This window comes from Amphibalanus amphitrite, unplaced genomic scaffold (genome assembly GCF_019059575.1).
Source record: "Amphibalanus amphitrite isolate SeventyFive unplaced genomic scaffold, NRLGWU_Aamphi_draft 001104F_arrow, whole genome shotgun sequence".
NCBI classification, from domain to species: Eukaryota; Metazoa; Arthropoda; class Thecostraca; order Balanomorpha; family Balanidae; genus Amphibalanus; species Amphibalanus amphitrite.
The window spans coordinates 71,959-89,388 of record NW_024882598.1 but is presented as its reverse complement, the minus strand read 5'-3'; the positions used below and the strand labels follow the sequence as shown (position 1 = coordinate 89,388).

Below are 17,430 nucleotides of genomic sequence, written 5' to 3'. Positions count from 1 at the left end.
CACCTTATCAGCCGTTCAGCGGTTAATAAAGGCGTCACGAGTCAGCAGTAACCTTTGGAATGTTCCCTGCCGTGCTCTAGGCCGCTCCTGTAATGCCGCCTGTTATCACCGCCACCGCGAGAGCTACCGCCAAAGCTACCATTTACCACCAGAGCTACCGCTACAGCTACCGACAAAGCAATCGCTTACCATCAGAACAATCGCCAAAGCTACCGTCAGACCTATCAGCTATTTTTTTTTTGCTGCCACTATCTCAATCGTTGTTAACGCTACCATCAAAATTTCTTCCCAATAGCTTACTTTGCCGCTTTGAGCAAAACACGTCAAGCTTACCACTATCATCAATATACTGATTACTACTTTTAGGCCGCTTCCACTGGCAAACTTTGTTCATGCCTCAAAGCTGCAGCTTCTGCGATAAAGGTAGCTTTAGCGATACAGCTGCCCCAGCCACGAACACCGCCATCACTGTCATCCCGGCGACCGTTTCTGTATCCGGTACCGTCTTGGTAACAGACAGAAGACCGGCATCACGGACCAATTGGTCGTGCTAATTTGTCCGGAATCCGGCTGGGACGGACGCCATCCCCGGACCGCTGAGCTGAGGTACCGTGGTTTGAACTTGGTCGGCGGTCGGTGCAGCGGTCGCTGCAGTGGTTGGGACCGTGGTCAGGACGGTGGCGGTTTTTTGTCAGGCGCTAGTGACGATTGGTGTGTTGTTTGGCGTCTGAGAGACATCTGTCTAGCTGCTGCACTGAGAAGAGAAGCGTTAGCGTTTGGATGAAGAAGAGGCGAATCAAGAGCACGGAAAATCTGGTTAGTTGTTGGTTCGTGGAAAGTAGTGGTTGATATCGGTATTGCGAAAATCACGCAGAACCTGACGCCAGGTTTAGCGCCTGGTAGCCGCCGGCAGAAGCAAGTGCGCCGACTCGACAATGTCGCCTGTCGGTTGTCGCTTCTGTAATAGGCGGATGCCCAGTTTTCTCGAGGCCAGCAACGACACCGAACGCGTGACTTGTGATCCCCGCTAGCCGGTGCTGGGGACGCGGGCTTCGTGCGCGGTGCTCGGGAAAAATCACACCCCGTGCCTGCCGCTCCAAAACTCGGTCACGGTCTTTGGGGCGCGAGCAGAGGAGATGGGGAGGGAGACGGGGCGGAGGCGTCGGCGCACCTGGGATGCTTGTCAGATCACGCCCTTCGTCGCTTGCAGAACTTGGAGCGGAGTTGGCTAGGACTGGGGTTTAGCTAGGTGGAGACTGAAGATCCGGGTTCACTGTGGGGAGGGTGGTGATTTTGTCGGCATGGTGAGCGAGACTCTAGCTCCAACTGATTGAGTCCACAATGTCGCCGGTTTGTATACAAAGTACAACACACTATCGCTTTGATAACTTTAGTGTTATCGCTGCATTCCACTGATAGTCTACCTTGGTCACCGAAAACACCTCGCCTAGCCGCACCGTGTGTCGGCAGTGCGCCGATTTTAGCACGACCGATTGGGCAATCACACAGTCTGAGGCGCCGCGACAACTGGCAGCTCTGCAGCGAGCAGCGCGGGCCCACGGTGGTCGTTTCAGGTGCAGTACGGGAACGGCTCCCCGCCTCGCAATGGCTCATTTACAGAGACAGTTTGGCGCTCCGAAAGCACCTGGTAGTTATGAGACGATGCGCGCTGCTCACGTCCGCAGTCTGGTTGGCTATTTTTACCCCGCTGTGACTGGGGAAGGCGGTGGCGCCATTTTTGTCGATTTACAGCAGACTTCTCGCGCGATGACACGCGGTGAGTGAAACCATGGCAACCGGTGCGGCATTGTGTGGCGCGATGGTGGCGAGGAGTGGCGCGGTGAGCCGCTGAAACCTATCTCACGCCCGCGACCACACCTTAACTGGAGCTCTCGGCGTTCAGACCACGACTGGCCGCGACTCGTCCGTCTCATCGCGGTTGGAGCCTCCTGCGCCGCATTTCTGCAGACACTGGAATATCTGCAAGCAGACCAAACGAACGCGCTGACACGCGAAAGGCTTGCAGTGGGTTTGCAGAAGGATAAGCCACCGCCGGTGGGCGAGGGCCGAGGGTGCCGCCTAGTGTGATTGGGGGCACCACGCGGATGTGTGCGCCGCTGCGGACCCTAACTGCGGGTCTCCGCGGCAGCGACAGTGGTGGTGGTGCGATTACCTGGCAACTTCCCGATAGCACAGTTTACACAGTCGCGCGATTGCGTATCAGCACCGCCCCCGTCCCCGCCCGGCATCGCGTCACCGCTGCCCCGTCGACTGCGGCGGCGGCGGCGGCGGTGGGCCAGTCGCCTCCCACGACTCCGAAGTGGGTCGGACCGCTCCCAGACGGGAGAGCACCGACTGGCCAGCGGCGGCGGCGGCGGCGGCGGTGGCGGTGGCAGAAAGTGCGGTAGACACGTGCCGACGATGGTCAGCCACTCGCGACGGACGGACGCGCTTTTACCGGTGACGATGACGATGACGATGACGTCGTCGGCGGCGGGGAAAAGACGAACCGCAGCCGACCGCGCGGAACGATCTTGCAGCCATCCGTGCCGGTTTGAGCTCCTCAGAGAAGGTCAAGGGGGTGGATTTGCGCGATCGCTCCATTGTTAGCCGTCATTCTCAGCGAAAATGGAAAGCCCTTCCGCTATCGAGCTATGCTGCCTGAATAAACCACCAGCTGTTGCGGTTGGATTTTTTCGACGTCGTGCAATCGGTGAAGTGCTCGGATATCTCGGGCTTTGACGGCGGGCGGCTTGGAGCTTCGTGGTGCCTTGCATAGCGTAGCTACCGTTGCACGGTAAAGAGCGGAGCGGGCATTACCGCACGGTGGTACACCTCCGCTGCACGGCGGGCCTGTTTGTTGCCCATAATCGATCTGGCTGTCGCGCGCGCGTCGCATAAGGTGTCGCCGGTGCGGCGATTACGTCACAGGTGCGCCACGGCCGGCGCGGCCCGGCGCGGCGGCCAGCCGGTTCAGCCGACGCCCGCTGACCTTGTAGCTGGGTAAAACTGCCTGCCGATCGGCACGCCACCGGGGCCATCTCCGCGGGTCTCTCTGGCGCGCGCACGGCCCGGCGCGGAGGCGGACGGCCGGCGAAAAACGGTCGCCTGTCACAGAGGACCACCCGGCAGGCGCGCACCGATTAGCAAGTCGAGTGGCGCTGCCGGAGTTTGGGAGGCGTTCGATAGCGCGACTCGGCTGCAGATACGGACTAATGGAAGGCGGCGGCGACTTTGGAGGTCGGAGCGAGTCTCTCGCGACCGATGGCGCGAGGGATCGGCGCGCCACAGCGGCCGCGCGCCGGCTGCGCTCGCGCCGTATTTGTGCCAGCGGCGCCGGGTACCGCGCCGGGTTGCCACCTGTGTCCGGTGTAATTTGTCGGACCCGTGCGCCGTCGGCTCGCATTGAACAAACGATCGATTTTCAAATTTCACCTGGCCGTCAACGCATCTGCCGTGTGCGCCGGCCGTAAGGGCGAGAGTCGCGGGTAGTGTGGGTGGAGGATGAGCCTTATGAGCGGACCGCGCGACCTCCATGGTGGAGGATGCTGGCGCGCCGGCGCGTCGCTTTGATGGCGCCCGCGGCGGGATCGTAACTGCTCGTCGTAAGTCGTAACAGATCGTAACGTACCGGCTGGACACGGGTCGAGGTGCGCCGTGACCGCTCAAAGCTCTGAGGTGCGCCATGAGCCCGGGGTCCTGTTTTGCCCCTCACTGAGCGCAAACAGTGGCTTCCTCGCCCTACCCCTCACCGGTGTTCAGTAAATGCGGGTTTGCTCTCTTGCGGTCAGTTTTTATCAAGATTTTCCGCGCGGCTCGCGCCGTCGCTTCCAGCCCAGCGAAATTATTGACGGTGGTCGGCGTTTTGGAGGCATTTATCTGTCTGGAGCGGTCATTATCTTGGTTCTCGGCACGCGCCACTAGGCCGCGGAGGCAGGTGCGGCGAAGACGGCGGCGGCGGCGGCGGCGGGCCACCTTCATTTGTCTAGCCGTCGGCGGCTGTGCCAGCGGCAGCCATTGGCTGACGGCCCGTAACGCCCTCACCCATTGGCCAAGACGCTGGCGGCGCTTAGCGGGTCACGCGCCGGTGCGTCGCCAGTGGCGCGCGCGTGCCGGTTGCTATGACAACCGGGCGCGCTCGTGCGCGCGGGTTGAAGGAACTCGGCGCGCGCCGTCGCCGTCGCCGATAATCGTGAGACGTATCGCCTTCAGGGGTGGCCGCACAGCGCGCCGCTTCACCGCACCGGCAGGTGGGGCGGCGGCAAGGACGGCCGCCCCCGCCACCGCCGCCAGCAGCAGGCCGCCGCGGGGAGAGCGGCCGGGCCGATTCGTCGCGCCGTGCGATGTTTGCGCGCGCCGTTCGCTGCGCGACTCCCCGCGGCGCGCGGCGCCGGCCCTGTTGTGACGTAGCAGCTGATCCGTGTCGGGTCACCGCCGCGGGCGGTGGCGGCTGTACTTTCGGAGGTGGTGGCGGGGTCTGGACGCGTGGCGCCCCAGTGTTTCATGAGTCCCCGCCTGCCCCTGCGCCCTAAAGCAAGACGATACATGTAACACGACGGTGGTGCCGGCAGTGAGAGCCGAACCCCTCTGAACCCGACCCTGCTTGGATCGTCGACCCCTTCCGTCGCCTGCGACGAAGGGGAACCTCGACGACGAAACTGGCGACGCGACGCGCGGCACGTGCCACTCGGCTCCGACAGAGGAGACCGCAGGAGGCGTAAAAACGACAACGCTGGTGGTACGCTCGTCGCCGCGCGGTGACGATAAAAACGCCACCCCAGGGCCAGCGCCGCCGCAGGGAGGGAGGAGCACTGACCTGACACGAGGACAGGGAAGCCGACACCGCCGGCGCCGCGGTCAAAACATGGGACGCTCACCGGGCGTGACACACTCGGTGACAGCTGGAGGCTTAGGGACAAGGGACACGTCCGCTCGACTGTTTTTATTTCGTTTGAAGTTTAATTTTAGTAACCTGATGTTCATGTAGCTGCACCAACAATTGAAAACGTAAATTGATTGATTTACTCAGCTCAGCACCTTTATCAGTTTTAGTTTTAGCGATTTGCCCCCTTTTTACCCACCACAAAAACTACCCCTTAGTTATATTTTCCGAACCAGCCCCAGCGGAGCACCAGTCACAACCTCCTTAGCCCCTCGCCCTCTCCTCGCCCTCTCCCTCTCCCTCGCCGGCGCCCCAGCGCAGGTGCAGCCTCGCCAACACTTGATCCCCCCGCACGCGCGCACACCGGGGGATGTGTGCCGAGCTGCGCACGTGCGACGCGTTTCCATGGCAACCGGGAGCCGTCGCCGGAAACGCTTTTTGCCAACGGCGAGCCTGCGTCGGCCGCGACGTTGTCGACGTCGGCGGCGTCGTGGCGCGTGGCGTTATGCGGCAGATGACGTCTGGTGTAAGCGCTGCTCGCCGGCTGCGTTTGTAAGGTGATAGGTGCGAAATGTGGCACGGGACCGTCGTTTTTGTGAGGGTGAGCGGCCTGGGTCAGATGGGGGTGTCTGCGCCCCCCCCCCCCCCCCCTGTTGCCGGGGCGGGGAGGGGAGGGTGAGCGGGCGGCTGGCGGTGTGACTAATTATGAAGCAAAGGAAATGGGGCCGTGTTTCGAGTATCGTGTTGGCTGTAGTCGTGCGCGCAATAGGGTTCGTTCAGCTGTCCTGGCTGTGTGTATGAAAATAACGGGTTTGTTTGAAGTTTAATGGCCGCTTTTATATCCTGCCATAGGCAGCTCTGACCTGTGATTATCAGTTTATTGTCGATCAGTACAGATAGCATCTCGCTCTAGTATCTTCTCACACCCGACAGAGCCTGGTTACTAACGGCACTTGCAACTTTTCACACAGAGCTCAATATCTGGCGCATTAATGCGTCATTCCGTCCGTCTTTCCGATAACCTGTCTGTCCATCCACCTCGCCTCCTATCTATCGTCTATCGTCTATCCGTCTGTCCATCCGTCCGTCCGTCTGTCCGTCCGTCCGTCTGGCTGTCCGTTCGCTGTCCCGTCCATCTGTCTGTCGCGCCGCGCCGATCCGTCTGTCTGTTTGCGTGCGGGGCGCGGTCGCCACAGGTTGCAGCTGCCGCGATATCCGTCTGACCCAGTTCTGCATTACGCACTGCTGGTCCGGCCGGTCGACGCGTGCCGTCCCCGCCCCCGCCCCGGCCGCGGTCAAACGCGACCGTCTCGCGCGACAGCACGGCCAGGTCACCGGCCGCGCTGCCCGGCTCTGTTGTCCAGCTGTGCTGTTTGATCCTGTTGTCCGGCGGTGTTGTCTGGGAGTTGCTATCTAGGCTGGATTGTCTGTGGTGATCTACATATGCTGTTTTGACTACTGTTTTGACTATACTTGAGGGATTGCGTTGGGAGATATTTTCTACGTTAGTTCAGCTAGGAAATGGAATAGCCACTGGGAAAAGTTGAAATACAAAAGGGTTTAAGGAAGTTAATTTAGGGAAGAGTGGAAGCATTACGCGAATCGGACGGTGAGAAGAAAAGATTGCTGGGAAAAGAGCGGCCCTTTCTTGTGTATTCGTAAACCACAGCTAATCAGCCGCGCTCCAGACAGCCAAACTACCTGGCACTAGTCTGCAGACCAATTACGTGCCTGAGGAGACGACGTGTCTCTGCAACTGTGTGACCGGCGACAGTCAGCGGCGACCACCGGGCGCGGGTTGCACGCGCGGTGACCTCCGGCGGTACACCGACCTCCCTCTGACCGTCCTCGTCTTGGTGGCGGTGGTGACGAGGCGTGGGAGAGCCGGTGACGCGGGTCACAGGTCAGGGCGACGCTCGACTGCAGCCTGCAGACTGTCTGTCGCCTACTGTCGGCGACCTGGCCCTCCCTTTGCTTCCATTCCACCACCACCCTCCTCTTCCCTCCGCCTTTGTAACGCCGCCAGAGCCACTCGCTTTTGCTAAGCATCAATGCTTTACATGTCTTACATCTGTTCATCGTCACTACGTCTGTCCGTAGTTTCGTCTACGTCTTCTGCTGACCACGTCTGTTCGTTGTTTGGTACCTGCCTGGGCGCCTCATCAGTGAGCATCCCTCCCAGTCCGTGACCCGTCTTTGCTAAACCTGACCCGAGGTTCTTGGAATTGGTCTGCGCTCTGGCGAAGCGCCGGCCGGCTGAGGCCTCCTCCACCCGGCACTGGGCGCCCGGCCGCATAGCGAACTGAGCCCGGCCGCATAGCGCACTGCCTCGCCCGCCGCCGCCGCCGCCCGGCACCGGCTCGGAATGCAAATGGCTTGCACTGGCCGATGGCTGGATGGCATGCAAAGGCAGCGTCACGTGATGGCCGCAGGCGGAACGACGTCACGGGCCGTGGCTGGGGCGCGGTCCCGTGGCGAGAGAGCTCTGGGCTGGTGGGATGGTGGCTGTCTGGGTGTCTGCTGTCTGCTGGCTGCTGTCTGCTGGATGCTGGATGCTGGATGTAGGAGAATGCATGCTGGCTGACGATGGTTGTGTGCTGCCATCTGTCTGTTGAGTGGCAGGTAATGTCTGATGTATGGTGTCTGTTGGCTTTTTGATTACGACGGCTGAGCGCTGGCGATCGGCGGCTATATGTCTGCTGGCTGATAGCTGGTCTCTTTCGAGTGTTCACTGTCGATGTTTGAATGCTACCGATTATCTTTTTGTTTGGTGGTTGATAAAATGTTTGTGCTCGGGGCGCGTCAACTGCACCAGACTTGAATTCTTGTCATGTCTATCCCGCCATGCCTCGTCTCTTTCATGTCTGTCTCATATCTCTGCAACTCTTTCACGCCTGTTGTAGTGAAACAGCTACTGTCTGGTAGAGGCTACCTGTTGTTTATCAGTGGCCAGCAGTCTGCCTGTCTGCCCCCGCTGCCTGGGCGCCGCTTGACACGCTGGTGGGTGTTGGAATGCTGAATGGTATTTTTACCAGACAGCAGTTCCGTGGCGTCGGTGGCCACCGGCCAGCGTATCAGCTGGCCAGTCGAGAATGCTGGCAACACTGCCCGCTTCTGCCAGCCGCTAGTCTTTTCTCGCCCTGTCTGGTATTCTCTAGCAGCATTCTCCTGACCCAATCATGTTCTGCTTTGCTGCTCTCCTGATCTTTCCTTGTGTGTTATTGCCCTTGTCTTGCTCTTGCCGTTTCCTAATGTGGCTCCTGATTCACTCCTAATTCGCCAGCCATTATCCCAGCCCATCGCTAGCGCAGGGCGGCCGTTTTGTCTCTGTTAGATGCTGGTCCTGACAGGTTCGGGGCTGGTTTGTGTCGTCCCAACCGGGCCGGTTTCGGTGGACCGTGGAACCCGACTTCAGACAGCATTTTAGCGCACTTAGCGGCAGGGGTGCGGAGACTTTGTTGCCCCGGAATATTCATGACTGCGAGGGATTTGGAACCCGTTAGGTTCCAGGACACCCGCTTAGCTGACAGCAACGCTGCTAAGCGGTCGAATTAAGAAACAACACTCACAAAGTCAACAAGCCGATGAAGTGTCCGCCTCGCTCGCCTTCTTATCTCGGCGGGCGTGCCCGTTTTCGGACGGAGAGAACTCCCTCCGTGGGTGCCGAGCCGGCCCGCTCCTCTGCCCACGCGCTGTGTTGACGGGTGGCGCGAACGACCGTCCAAACAGACACCCTGTCGGCGGCAGACAGACACCCCGCTGGGGCATCTGTTGTGTCAGATGGCCCCGCGCGATGGGACGAAGCCCCGCTCGTTCCTCACAACCCGCGCGTCAGGCCGGGTCTTGTGAGGGGCAGACAGGGGTTGACACCCTGAGCCCTTGCTACGTAGGGTAGACAGACGCCCTGGCGATGCGCGTATGGTGCCCAGACGCCGCTCACTGGCCCACGCCCGGCCTGCCCAGCGCTCGCGCCCGCCCGCGCCCCTTCCTGTTGTGGTGGGACACGTGCCGGCGGGAGGCGGCTCCGGTTACCCCCCGGGCGCCGATCGATCGGCCACCCCTCTGGCCGATGACGGCTCGCGCCGGCCGATGACGCCGTCATCCGTCATGTTGTCAGACCGCGCTGGTGGTGTCTGATGGCGCTGGCGTGGTGTGATGATGTGACGCTGATGTGGAGACCTGAGATGACCCGAGGCGCTTTGCGTTGACTTGACCTGTGGATAATTGCGCTCAAACGTCACTAGTCCGCTAAACTCGGCGCATTTTGACTCAGTACTGGCGTTATGAAAGCATGTATTCTTTCTCTCGCCTACACTGGTATGACGTCACGGCTATGACCTCACCGATGACGTCAGCGGTCATGTCGTCTGGTCGGCCCCCGCCGCGTCTAACGACATGCAACTCTGCCCCGTGTCCAGGTGTACGGTGAAATTACAATGCGCTGCTTACAATGCTAACGATATCGGTCCGGCGAGTGGTCGTAAACTAACCTGACTGGGGCGGCGGGGGGGGGGGGGAGGGAGGAGGTGGCTGCAGAGTTTCTGGGAGGAGGTGGCCCTGGGCGGCGGCCGGCGGCGGCCTCTCCGACTCACCGCCCGCGGCGGCGGCCGGCGGCGGGGGCGGCCGACTTTGAACCGCCCCACCCGCCCCGCGGCTGTGCTAAATACACAGCACATAGCCCGGTTTATAAGGGGAGTAATCAATCATGAGAATTATGGTTATTCATCATGTTATTTTATCATGCTCGCCGAGGGTTGCCGTGTGCGGGGTTTTCGGTGGAGATCGTGTGCTCATTCTGCAATGATGTCTGCAGGGTGGCAACTGTGGTGCGGCTGTGGCGGCGGCGCTTTGGCCGCAGACGCGCCACCGTTGGTCGCAATCGGGTCGCGCGCGCCGTTAGTGTCACAGAGTTCCCATGGCGCGCCGCGATTGCAGCACTGACAGGCCAACGACCGGGTGGAGGCGATGACGGCGGGCCGCTGCTGTCGTCGCGGTCTGAAATAGTGTGATGACCGCACTGGCGATCTTGAGGGGCGTTTATGTAATGGCCAGCGTAAAAAGTGAGGGGGCAAGGCATAGGCGGTACTTTTATTTTTAGAGTGATGCTCATATATTGGAGCGTGCTTCTGAATTTTATTTTGATATCGTTGCGTTTTTTATAATATCCAAGTTCCTTATAATTCAGTAATATCTGTGGACCTCTAACTTTTACAGACCAGGCTTTTCCTTTCTCCAAACTAAACACTACACCTCTCCTTCTTAGCACTACCCTTCTTCACCCAACCGTGGCACCTCTCTTCTGTCACGGGGGCGGCCGACACCGCTCCGGCGGCAGGGGCGGAGCGCCGATCGTGGACGATACTGACGCTGGGTGGATCACCCCCGAGCCGTGTTCTGTCCAGACGTTGATGTGACGAAGCGGACAGCTAAAGACGCCCTGCTGTCTGGCGCACGGTGCGCTGATGTCATCGCCGTGGCTAAGACCAGGTGGTCAGACTGCTGGCGCGGAGGAGAAATGCCCCGGTGGGCGTCCGCCTGTGCTGACAGGGCCGGTGAAATACGGTGGCGGATGAGATACTTGTGCGGTTGGTTGAGGACGGTGCTCGGTTGGAGTGCTCGGTATTTGATGGGAGAACGGAGGGGTGGTGGGTGCTGTGGCGAGCTGGCGACTTTTGCGGTGAGAGAGGATCTGGTACTCAATGAACAAAGGGAACGTTCTTTTGTGTACTGCAACAGGACTCTGAGTCCCTACTGTATAGAGTGTCCACGGCTTAACGAAGGAGCGAAGCAATGTTTTGGATGTGACTCATACGCAACACCGAGTCTACGGGCCACACCCTCACACCTCGCCTCCGCCTCCGCGTCCCACGCGTCGGTCTGGACATTCTCTTGGGAACACGCCTACTTTGAGCCGGCGATAGAAAGTGAAACTCCCGGGGCGTCGCCGACGGCGCCAGGTCCGTGTCCGGTTCTCGGTGAGCTCATGTCGTGCAGTCGGACATGATTTCCGGCAGAAGCCGCCCTACTGGTTTTCGCTCGGTTTGAGGTGCCACTGGGTGATGGGCCGGGGAGGTTGGGTGGGGTGACAAGAGGATGGCTGGAGATGGGGAGGGGAGGAGCGGAGTCTGGAGGCATGTCTGGCCGACTTGCCAACCGGACCTGGGTCTGAAGCTCGAGCGATAACTCGTGCTTCATCCCACGTCCCTACGGGCGGGTCCCGCAGTTGGCCGACCGGCCACCGCCCTTGCGACCTTTTTGTCTCCTCAGTGTCTCTGTCTTGGCGTCGCGATTTCTCTCCGGCCGGAGACAGGGCGGAGGTCGCCTCCGTGCTGACGGTGAACGTCCTTGGCTGCGCCGTATTAATTAACGACACCGGCGGCGGCCAACCCGGCGCGATTGGAATGCGTCGCCATCACCTCCTCGACCGGCCGCGCCCGTCCGCTTCTGAGACGCTTTAGGGCCTGGGGCGACAGGTGGATGACGTTTCCTCACTTCGAGGGGTCAGATGTGGACAGGGAAGTGTTGCACAGTATGATTACCTAGGGGAGAAGCCGAGAAGCCGTGGTGCGTGTCTGCGGTATTTGCAGCGATGCAGCATACCCCGCGTTCCTTGCAAGCCGCTCGCCGCTCGCGGACCTGGGTGGAGCTCTCGGAGGGTGGCTCAGACGGGCGCAGGGTGCCGCGCGGGACGCGAGAATCTCAGGAATGCTGACCTTAAGCCCCAGTTTGTGCGACCGCAACCGCTCCGCACCTTGCAGGAGCTCGACTCACGGACGCGTGATGACGCGGCTCTGGGCTGCACCTCACCGGTGACAAATGGGGAGCTATTGGTGGGACGAATTCCACGCCACGGTCATCAAAGTCTCGTTTGAAGGCTGGAGGTCTGCAGGTGCAATCGCTGCCGTGGTCATTTCGACGTTCGTTTCACAGTCGCCCTGCCCAGGCCGTAAACGGAGCGGGCCTGACGACCGCTGGAAATGGCCAGGTCATGATCCTGGTCCGTAGATACAGACCGCCGTCGTGGACTTGGCCCGCGGGCAGGCACGTCGGCCCGCGAGGGACGCGTCAGCCGAGACAGAGAGCGGCGCAGGCGGAACGCGCCGAAATCGCCGCCGATAATCCTCGCGCCACGCGCCGGCGCACGAAAAAACGCGCCGAAAACGTCACCGAGCCGGCGGCGGATCGTGACGGATGAGGTGCGCCCATTGTCGGGGCCGCGCCAGTGGCCGGAGCGAGGTCAGCGGTGGGGAGACGGGCGGCGGGAGGTCAGCCCATCGACTGGTCGGCTTTGTCGGGAGTGGCCTCTGTCTGGAGAAGGTGGAGTCTGGGGGACTGACGTGAGCTTCAGGAAGCGGAGGTATGGAAGAGATAGAGCTTGGTGGGTGTTTGGTCCGTGCTTTAATGCTTACTTTGCTGATCCACATCGCAAAAAAAAAAATATTATCTTAGTGGCGTGCTTGAGAGATCATTTGTTCATATATCCAGTTATCCACCATATCGCCAAATTGATAATGCTCATGCTTCCATTAGACGTTTATTATTTCATGAACGTTTCTGACATGTTTCTGCGTTCAACATTGCACCCTTATGAAAACTCATACCTATATTTTGAAGCTCCCGCTCGACTGCGCTTCGCCACATCCCTCTAGCGTTTGTTTGTATGCTCGGAAGAATACCCACCAGCATGCCGTGTTGGGATGCTCGGCGCGATGCACGGCATCCTACCTGGGAGATTCACGGCGTGGAATGCGCCGCCTCGGGGGCGGGGTTGCCGTGGACGGCCCCGTGCTGCCCGGTTCCACGTACTAGTCCAGTCTGTCCGATCCGGGTGAAGTTCCCAGCGAGAGGTCATCACTTAGTGAGATATCAACACGCCATGGGTTTGTTGTGCTCTCCTGATGACGGCATGATGCTGGAAATGTTGGCAAGGATGTTGATGATGTGGACGCACGGTCCAGCAGGTTTGGTTCGGGAGTAGGGACGCCTCGCGCTAAGCCGAGATGAACGCTCGCGCTGAGTTACGCTCATGTGCCACACTCAAGTCTCCTCTGGCGTCTCCGGACGTCCCGATCTGTGACCGTCCCGCTCACCACAAAACGCGTGACTGCCGTATTCATTGTCATAGGTTTGGATAATCGGGATCGTAAAATGAAAAAGAATGTCAATCAAAGCTACTAGCCGCCACTGCTGGAGAATCCCCCTCATCTTTACCTTTTTATGAGGCGGAAGATGGATGCCCGTTTTGAGAGCTTCTTCTGAATGGTGTTGTCCCGCGGAGGCTTTGGCTGCTGTCGTAAGCTGTTAGTGTTTGTGCGACGGCTTAGGGTTTTGCTGGCGGCGGCCGTCAGAACAGGTGAGCTGTGTGGTATAAAGGCCCGCTCTCTCTGCTCAGTATCATCTCGAGACGGCTGCTCACTTGACCTACCGCTTTGACGGTCAATAGGGGGCAAACACACAGAAGAAACGGAGGCTTAGAGCTCCATCGAGCCTATTCCAAGCGGCATAACGTTTGGCTCCGATCATGGGTGAAATATCCACGACGCTGGTCTATTGGAAACCGCCCTCCACATTTCACCTGAATAGGCGCGCGCGTGCGTGCGTGCTGTGCGTGTTTGTGGGCGTGCGCCCGGGTGCGGCCGGCGGGCCCGCTCGGGCTACCAAAACACGCCGCTCGCCGCGACCCCCGCCCCGGCGCGGTGCGGGTCACTCGGCCAGCTGACCTGTGACCCCACGTGGGTCGGCACGGCACACGATGTGACCTCTGGGTGGGAGGGGAGGAGGGAGGGGGTGTGTATCTTACCAATGGTGGTCATTTTGTGGGGACATTATGGGTCGATTTTAGGGACGCGGAAGACCTTTGGACAGCATAATCTAAGAGCGGTCAGTCGGCATACGTCGGTCCGATGAGCGCAGTCTAGCGCCCCATATCTGCTATCTTCTGTCATCTAGCACGGTTGGCTGCAAGCGCCTGCTATCTGCTGCCAGCACCCGCTGTCCTCTATCCGCTGTCCACCGGAGACGGGCGGCCGACGGTGCGTGTCCGTCCGTACGGACGGGGCGGGGGCGGCCTGTTTGTCGTTCTGTTGACGTCCCGGCCGCGGGTCCAGTCGCACCTGCAGGCACACACACGTGCCATATGCCACCGCGGCCGTAAGGGCGAACTGCCGTCTACCCAACACACGCTTATGACCTTTACGCTCGCCGACCGGCTGGCCGGCGCAGCGCCAGGCGCGTGGCACACACTGTCGACTCGGTCGCGCCATATTATGCAAATGATAGTGATTAGCGCGCCAGAGAGCGGCGAAAGTCAACACGACCACTAGGAAGAGGTGTCCAGGTGTTCTCGGGCAGACAGAGTCGTTGGCATGTCTGACGAGGCCGAGGAGGCCGCTCGAAGGTCGTCTGGGAGCCCTCCCGCGGAGCCGAGGTGCCGGCGAGTGGCTCCTTCGGCAGGGTCGCGCGGTGTCCGGACCGGCCTGGGATAGCCATGGGTGGTCGGCCGCGCTGACTTGCAACCCTTTTGTCCTGTCAAGGTCGCCAGAGTTGGCGCAGACAACGGCCCGGGGCGAGACGAAATTGCATCGCGATGCGGTGGACGATTGGAAGAGGTGCGACTGTGATGTTGGTCACGGCATCAGGCGGGCTATCAGGGTGCTTTCAGGGCTGCTGTGACCAGTGATGCCGCGGAGGGTGCTACAGGGGTGCCCGAAGGGGTGCAGAGGCACCCCACGGCGCCATATCCGCGGTACCGCTCTCTGATCGCGTCGGGTGCTGGCGTACCCCAGGGGTCTCTCATCGCGCCTGCACTAATTGTTATTTCGGCGCAGCATTGTGTGTGCCGCGGTATTATTTCAGCCGCCGGGGACGGGACGGGGAGGCCGCCCCCGATCGGGGTCAGGTCGTGACGCCTCTCTCACGTTGGCGACCACCGTCGGCGGCGAGGGTGGCGCACTAGCGGCGAGGGTGGCGCACCACCGGCGATCTCTGGTGGTATTTCCGCCGCGCCGCGTGACAATTGCGCCCGGCCGGATGGCCCGCTGCCGGGTGGCGGCGCGGACGGCTATATTATCCCTCCCCGGTGTCCCCTCCCCTCCTCCCTCCGTCCGACCGGTCGTCAGTTGACCGCACAGGCCAGTCGTCGATTGTCACTAATCGGAATCCTTTGGAGTCGCCGCGCGCGCGCCGTGCGCCCGACCGACCACCTGCGCCGGCGCGCGCTATTTGCGTGTGATTGGCGCGCGGCGGCGAGCGCGCCGCTTTGTGCGCCACAATGGGTGGGCGGCGCGGCGGCGGTCACGGCGCACCGGCTGTTTGTGCGGCGTTCGCGCCGCGGTGGCTGCCTCAGGAGGGAGCGAGGTGACAGTTGGCTGGTAAATGGTGCCGACCACCCCAAATCGATCCGCTTTGCCCAATTTATCTTGGCGAGGTGGTGAAAAGGATACCTCTTTGGAGAAAACTGGCCTGGAAAATAGTCTTTGATCGCCGCGCTGTTGGAAAATGATCGTTTTTTAGCGGCTGGTTGATAATGCACTGGGCTGAACTGTGTTAAAAGTTTGTTGAGTAATCAGAACTCGATATAAAACTGATGATTGCACGGTCAGTAACTTAGACAGAGATTTCGCTGTTAGTTGCGCGACAATCGGAAATCTCAACAGCCGCTGAAGTATGTATCGTTTCCCCAATCGTCTGCACTGGGCTGGCGTTTTCTCCGATGCGCTCTAGCGATTTGGTGAAATTTGGCAGCTGTCTTTAACTGGGTCTCCAAGGTAGTCATTATTACAAAGCGCCATACTAGACTATTAGCATACAAGTTTTGCGAAACGTGTTTTAATGGCGTTCCGTAATTTCTACGGTTCTGCGTGAAACGAGCAGCACACTTCGCTCTTGGCCCGATAACTAATAGCCGATGACGTGATGACGGATCTGAGCAATGACGTCACAGAGTTAGGTCACCGGTCACAGGTCACAGGTCACTGATCGGTGAACGCTTCCCGGTCGCCATTGCCAGCAGGATGCGCGGACAGGATGCTGCTCAGTGCCTGTGGGTGGGCGCGCAGCGACCCGACTCTCCCAGACAAACTGGGTGTGCCGCTTTGTACAATCGCACCGCCGTGCTCTCAGCTCTCCCTGGCTCTCCCGTGGCTCTCCCAGCGCTCGACCCCCGCAGGAGCGACGTCTGACCTCCGGTGACCCGGCGGTGACCCCGCGATGACCCGGCGGCGGCGCTGAGACGGTGCAGAGCGACGCGCCGTCTCGGAGGCCACTCCTGTGGTCAGATCCGGCTGAGGGTGGACGGCCGCCGCCCTCTCAGAGGCCCCGAGGATCGCGCACCGCCCCCGCCGTCTGTGCTGGTGGCGGTGGTGGTCCTATGGAGGCTTGGTGTTCACACTAGGTACACTAGCATTTCTATATCATTGCTCAAATTGCATTGAGCAAGACGCTGGGTCTTATGGAAGGTTGGTGTTTCTAGCAGATGGCGTGGAGGAAGTATCAAGTAGACGTGTCATTTCTTATGTGTGTAGTATAAATCCTCTAGGTTATTATTTGTGACAAGCCTGAGTGTCGTCTCTCATAGTCCGAGTCTGTATATTTATGATAAGTTTGAGGGTCGTCCCATGGTCTGAAGTTTGAGCTGCCGGTCTTGGTTTGACCCCAACCACGACCCCGGGGGAGGGACACAGAGGGATGGACGGGACCAGACCGGTCGGCGATCGTGACGGGTGACCGACCGTCACGCTCCTCCGCCGACCGTGACGGGGTGGTACCGGTGTCACGGACCGCTGCTCTCTCCTCTCTCTCCGCGCCGCTCTGCCCCCTCTCTCCGGGACGATCGCTCTGTTCTGTGTCTGGACGCAGTTCAGTTGTGAAGCTTCTACTGCTTTTCGTATACCGCTGACTGATATGTCATCTTACCATTTTTTTTGCTTCTTTTTACCTCTAACAATATTCTCTCCCCTTTTCCTCTGACTCTCTCTCTCTCTCCCTCTCTCTCTCTCTCCTCTCTGCTCATTAACCTGTCTCGTCTTCTTTTAATCAGACAATTCTCTTTACAGTTCCTCTTCCACGACTGCTTCTATTCAGCACAGGACACAAGTTCTGCAATGTTTACAATCTGTTTGGCGTCTAGGTCTGACAAGGCAACTATCGCACATCAGCAAACAGATCCTTAACGCCAACTCCAGCTGGGTTTATGCAGTTCAAACGGCTAACTGGATCCTTTGAAGCCTTTGAATTGCAGACATATCCCCTAAATTTATCAGCCAGCAAGTTTAAATGCCGGGGGAAGTACGGCAACATTAAACCGTGAGCTCTGTGTCGCCATTGTCGCTGTTGGGTCTATGCTTCGCGGTTACGTCTACAGAGGTTGATTGGGGATAGCTGTAGGGCGTTGAGCTTATCCGCCGTTAAGCGTCGTGTTGTTTTTCGCTAACGAGCTGCCAGCGGCACCTGAGAAGCCTCGCTAACGCGCTCATTAGCCTCGCTCCTACGTTTACCCCCGGGGTGGCGACGAAGGCAGATGATTTTCCAAAGCCGTGGTCACTACCGCG

The 17,430-nt window shown here is 59.7% G+C and overlaps 1 protein-coding gene across 3 annotated transcripts in view; it reads left to right on the top strand.

Annotated features, from left to right (window-relative positions):
- Positions 1–17,430, top strand: part of LOC122370161 — a 142,446-nt gene that overhangs the window by 106,342 nt on the left and 18,674 nt on the right. The gene's annotated exons all lie outside the window — the stretch shown is intronic.